Source organism: Acartia tonsa, chromosome 1, assembly GCF_053477335.1.
Source record: "Acartia tonsa isolate MP-2025a chromosome 1, ASM5347733v1, whole genome shotgun sequence".
In the NCBI taxonomy this organism is placed as follows: domain Eukaryota; kingdom Metazoa; phylum Arthropoda; class Copepoda; order Calanoida; family Acartiidae; genus Acartia; species Acartia tonsa.
Genome location: NC_137260.1, coordinates 25,967,173 through 25,973,995, shown reverse-complemented (window position 1 = coordinate 25,973,995; position 6,823 = coordinate 25,967,173).

The following is a 6,823-nucleotide window of genomic DNA, read 5'->3' as shown; positions in this document are numbered from 1 at the left end:
AAGTACCCAAAGTTTTCAAGCAAACTTAGAGAGCATGTTTATAAAACTTTGGTTCCCAGATTAGTTTACAGTCCAATGTCCACTCCCAGTATAAACCAGATATAGGGATCCTAAGATTAGATTTCTCATTTTATAATGTTTAGGCATCGCATTTATTCAGCAATATACTGTCCAATGACATTCTGTTATTGTTACCTTTTAAGAAAATAAGAAACATAACGGCAGAACAATTTCTAGTTATTTTTCAAGGTAGGGGGAGAAAGTCGCTCAAAAATCAGACACGTGACGTCATAAAAATGAGGAAGATAAGAGGAGAAGTGGGAAAGAAAACCCCTAAAATAGAGATGGATAATCCCACATTTTTATGACGTCACGTGGATGATTTTTTAGCGACTTTTCCCCGTACTTTTTCAAATACAATGTTTCTAAAGTATGGTTAAGTTTTTTTTCAGTAGCGAAGCGATGCTGTGAGTATTGGTGCAAAAAATGGGGACATGATTCCAGTGACGTCATATTTTTCTTTCCCGAAAAAGGGAAGGGGGGAAGAAAATCTCTTCAAAAGAGATGGGGAAAACCCTCTTTTCTCCCATCTCTTTTTTTCTTCCCCCCTCCCTTTTTCGGGAAAGAAAAATATGACGTCACTGGAATCATGTCCCCATTTTTTGCACCAATACTCACAGCATCTAGCAAAGCTACTCTATAATTCACTTTATGTGTCTGTCAGTCAGTCAGAAATTTTTAATGAAGATTCTTATGACGTATGCGCATCAAGCCTATACATTCAGTCTGTACATGGGTCATGCTTCAAAAGATAAAAACCTTAATTTTTAAAGCCTTCTTGATTTACTTTGAATTTCGGCATATTATCTCTTTTTCTTTTCTTTGTTATGACATCTGAATATCTGCTCTATATTTCACTTGGTCCGTTCCATAATTTTTTTTTGCGCTTCGCTACTTATGGCTGTTGTCATCCTTGTTTTTAAAAAAAGTAAAAAAAATGCATACTAATTTAAAATATGAAAATGGAGAGAGAAAAAAAATACTCTTTTTCATTGAATGGTTAAAAACTTTTATTTTCCATTTTTCCGTATCAACTTCAAGCCACCACCATATAAACTTTGTGCCAAATTAATTTCAATTTATTTTGAAAAGTATTGATCTTTGGTCCAATATTTAACGGTTTCAGATAATTCTAGGCTTTTGTGCATAAACGCAAGTGTCACTGTGTATATGTTCGAAAATGCAATGTGAGTATAATTTCAAACTTTCCTACATGAAAGAGATATGTGTATGTATACTCAGAGAGAGAGGGGACAATACACTTTTTAATACACTAGTCCCCAAAGTTTTATTATTCGTCTGCTTACTAACTTTGGGAACTTTTACTAAATTTTGATTAATTGGTTTATTAAGTTGAGTGCTCAGACGTTTCATCCACTAATTCTAATCTACAAAAAGGTTAATTTTGTGTATCATCATTTGGGATCATGGGTCATTGTCTTATTCCTTTAGATCCCTGACACATACTAAATTTGTATTTATGAATGTATGCATAGAGGTTACAAATTTGTTTTCATTAATCTTTATTTTTCTCCTTACATATAAAAGACTAATTCACAATATTTATATTCTATTCTTTTATATAAAGTAGTAAGCTTTTTTTGTCTGTAGCGAAGGATCTTGCTAACCGCTGAACCAATATGGTACTTTACAGTGAAATTTCCTTTATGTCCAGGGATGGTTTTAGGCTATTTTACCTTTATAAATAAGCTGGGTATGGTTTTAGGCTATTTTTCTTCTCTTCCATATCACATCGAATAAAGAGCCCCTAGATGCTAGGGGCGCATGAGCTAGTATATAATGTAAAGTATTAAGATTTTTTTGTCTGAAGATTTTAATAACTGCTGGACTGATTGAGTTATACTTTGTAGGGAAGCTTTGCATAGGTCCCGAGCTGGTTTTGGACTATTTAATTTTATATTCAATTTAAGTCTTGGGATGGTTTTAGGCTTTTTCATACCTATGTCTTCCCCATTGATTACAGATAAATTGTTTGCTAAATGATTAAAAAAAAAATTTATTTAAAATTATTAATTTTGTTTTGTATTTGATTAATTGCTGGATTTGTGTAACAATATGGTCAATATAGATTTCTGATATTGAATTAAAGTTCTCGTGCTTTGTATCCATTTATACACTTTCAACCATTCATGTTTTAAATTGGTTTTATTAAGTTTAAAAAATACTTTGTGGAATATTAAGTTTAAATGAAGAATAAATTACCTCGTTGGGACAGGATTCTTCTTCGATATCAAGTAATCATCCAGAGAAGCCAGGGCATCATCCGCTTGTAATGGGATGCTATACTAGAACGCTCAATATGATATATTAGGTTAAGTATCATTTAACAGACAACTATTCCTTTGATTTTACCACCTTTGTCCAGAAGTACCAGCTGTGTATAGGACAAGGCATCCCCCCCCCCTCCCAAATAACACTATTAGTGTCATGTGAAAAACATAGCAGCAGACATTTTAAACGTCTCTAGCGTGACGGGTAGTTGAAAAGCATTATAAGTTAATTAAAATATGATGAAATCTATTCAAGCTTAAAACCTTTTAGGCCAGTTATAGTCGAATTGTATTATAGACAGCTTTCCGCGGATAGTAAACTGAAACATTATAAGATTAATTCAGCATGCCGTGTCATAATAAATGGTAATGATTTATGATTTTTGTACTATTATTCGTTTGAAATGTCTGTAAAACCATACGGTATGACCCAGAAACCGTTTCTAATCTAACTGATATTAAACGGTTTCGAAGTCATACTGAAAGTGAAATTATTGGAAGGATGAGATGGAGGTAGGACTGCCTGCATGCCTGGTGTACACAGCTTCTTCCTGGGCTACACTCACAATATTACCTTGGTCTGTATGTATTCTATCTTGGCATAATTTCTTAGGTAAGGTCATAGTGTTAGCTTCGAATCTCTATTTAACACTGCACCATAACTTAAGACATTGAAAATGGTTCCATTTGCTGCTATGTCAGATGTGCCACATTAATAGTTATAATTTGGGGAATGCATTGTCCAAAACATAATTTCTTAGGTAAGTTAATAGTTGGTATTGATAAGATAACACATGACCGTGGAGATGGGTTCGAATCTAGAAGTTCGGACGTCCTTTATTTTAGGAGCATCTCTATACTATACATATACCCTAGTAGTTTTTACCCCTTTTCGGTCAGATTAGAAATCCACAGTCACTAGATTTCAGATTTAAATCTGTCTCAATATGACTCTTTGTTACCAAAGTTCAGATATGACAAAATTTGACCAAAGTTCAGATTTCAATCTGAAATTTAGTGACATTATGTCAGGTTATTTTCTCATTTTTGGCAATACAAACAAATCTGACACAATATCACCAAAAGTCATATATGACATTTAGTGACATAGAGTCAGAGTTGGGAAAATTACCTAATCTGACACATTATTGCCAAAAGTCATATATGACATTTAGTGACATAGAGTCAGAGTTGAGGAAATTACCATATCTGACACATTGTTATCAGAATTCATATATGACATTTAGTGACATAGAGTCAGAGTTGGGGCAATTACCATATCTGACACATTGTTACCAAAAGTCATATATGACATTTAGTGAGATAGAGTCAGAGTTAGGGCAATCACCATATCTGACACATTGTTATCAGAATTCATATATGACATTTAGTGAAATAGAGTCAGAGTTGAGAAAATTACCTAATCTGACACAATATCACTAAAAGTCATATATGACATTTAGTGACATAGAGTCAGAGTTGGGGAAATTACCTAATCTGACACAATATCACTAAAAGTCATATATGACATTTAGTGACATAGAGTCAGAGTTGAGGAAATTACCATATCTGACACATTGTTATCAGAATTCATATATGACATTTAGTGACATAGAGTCAGAGTTGGGGCAATTACCATATCTGACACATTGTTACCAAAAGTCATATATGACATTTAGTGAGATAGAGTCAGAGTTAGGGCAATCACCATATCTGACACATTGTTACCAAAAGTCATATATGACATTTAGTGAAATAGAGTCAGAGTTGAGAAAATTACCTAATCTGACACATTGTTGCCAAAAGTCAGATATGACATTTAGTGACATAGAGACAGAGTTGAGAAAATTACCTAAGCTGACACATTGTTACCAGAATTCATATATGCCATTTAGTGACATAGAGTCAGAGTTGGGGATTTTACCTAATCTGACACATTGTTGCCAAAAGTCAGATATGATATTTAGTGACAGAGAGTCAGAGTTGAGAAAATCGCCTAATCTGACACATTGTTATCAGAATTCATATATGACATTTAGTGACATAGAGTCATAGTTTGGGCAATTACCATATCTGACACATTGTTACCAAAAGTTTTATATGACATTTAGTGAGATAGAGTCAGAGTTTGGGAAATTACCTAATCTGACACATTGTTACCAAAAGTCATATATGACATTTAGTGAGATAGAGTCAGAGTTGGGGAAATTATCTAATCTGACACATTGTTATCAGAATTCATATATGACATTTAGTGACATAGAGTCAGAGTTGGGGCAATTACCATATCTGACACATTGTTACCAAAAGTCATATATGACATTTAGTGACATAGAGTCAGAGTTGGGGAAATTACCTATTCTGACACATTGTTACCAGAATTCATACTAAAGATGTAAAATTAGTACCTACTGCTGCTCTTTCAGGCGTTAGAGATTGGAGTAAGAGTAGGGGGGAAGCCTTAGCCCTAAATCAGGTATGCATGGGTGGTCCTTGGCATGGTGCACTAGTGATTGAAAAACGCTGTAAGGTCATAGGTTGATTGAAAAGTCCTTCTGGACTAGCATTGTGTAGTAGCTCAATAGTGTATTAGTGGCGTTTGTTAGTTCAACGACTAGGAGTCATGTTAGATCCTAGGTTGCATTGAAAAGTCCCTAGGATTTGATGTGGCTTCAGTCATTGCTGATACAGCGTCATGTTCATGCTTTGGTTGCATTAATTGTCGCAATAACACCGTGACCAAAAAATCACGAAACCTTAACTCTCCACCCTTAAGTTTGACGTGTAAATGACCCACAGGTTCTAATTAAAGTGTCAAGGAAACTGTTGGGAAGGATGCAACTCGAATCCATGTCATACCAAATATGTTAATAATGGTACCTACCTGCATTGTTTGGCACAGGATATAAAAAAAAATTCAGAGTAGGGGGAATGCCTTGGCCCAAAACAGGCACAACTCATTGCCATGCACAGTTAGGATCTCCAGACAAAGATTGTGCAATCAAAGGGTTGGTTTTCTGTAATGTACTGTACTATGGGTATGAGGTGAAGGACCAAGAGTCTGGCCTTGAGTTGACAAGTTGACTGTTCAGTCCAGGTGCAACTCACCCACACGACATTAACCCTTACAGATCATATTGACCCCCCCCCCTCTAGTTTTTTCAATGTTATTTTTTTTGTAGGTAAGATAGAGAGTTGTGACTTCATGACTTTTTAAGTTTAGTAATTATATGTCGGCAAGAGTTGATCTTATAAGGATATCTGGTCTGTGTCGGTCTTGGCGTCCTGTCAAAATTGGTTAGGTGGCACCAAATTTAGAAAAAAAATCTAATTAAATCTTAATAACTACATTATGACTTTTGTGTATAAGGTAGAAACCTAAAATTTTTTTGGTTAATACTTAAATATTAATGATCTTCTGAGAAAAGTGGTGTTATGACCGTTTGACCGCTCCCTGACCAACTTTATGACTGATTTTTGTCAGGCTTTTACTACAGACATATATCATGAATATCGTGGCTTCTATTACAGCTAGAGACCTATAATTTTTTTTGGTACATTCTTGAGCAACAATAAACAGATAAAAATATCAATTGGCGCCGCCAACCGCCGTTTTACCGCCATAACCGCTAAAAATGGCGGTTTCCATTATTTGCCGTTTTTCGGAAAAAGTAATTTTTTGTTATGAAAAATAAAAGTTCGTCCTAAAATTTGGTCATCCTAGCTGCAAAATTGGCCACTCTACAGCTGTTTTAATATTTAGCGGCTGGCCGCTAAAAAGCGGCTAGGGAGCGGTCTGACTGCTATGACTAGGAAAAGTAATTTCCTCTAAAAATACACATAAACCACCAGAAAAAAAATTTACGTCTTTATCTGTAACAGGAGCCGAGATAGGTGGGGGGGGGGGGGGGTCAAAAAATTGCTTGTGGTGGTGGGAGGGGGGGGGGTCTGAAATCTTTTGGGTGGGGTAAATAATGATTTGAACATATTTTTTCTTAATAATTTGAAAAAATTACTTCTTTGAATAGACATTGCTTACACACACCCAGTGCATTGTTTCATTAAAAGGCTCAACATGAAATAAATTAATTAATTTGATAAACTTTAGCCCTTAAGTTTTTTCTATCTCATTTCTGTGTGTGAAAGATGGAGTGACTTTTTAAATATGGGTATGACACATAACTGAGAGTTTGAATTTTTTGAATATCTCCATCCTGGCAGGCACAGGATGCCAGCAAACCGGGCAGGGTCATCCAGGTAAAGAGCAAAAATATTTTTTGACTTAATCAAAGCATTTTATCTAATCAAAATACTTAATTATCCTCTAGTAGTAAATAATAGGTGTTCAAGTCAATTTCAGGTTCCAGGTATGATCCTGTAGGTCCTGATCCCTTAGGTCTCCAGAAATCTTTTAAAGGAAGCCTGCAAGAAATACCACGCTTTAACTGCTGAAAGACTGCCACAAGTAGACC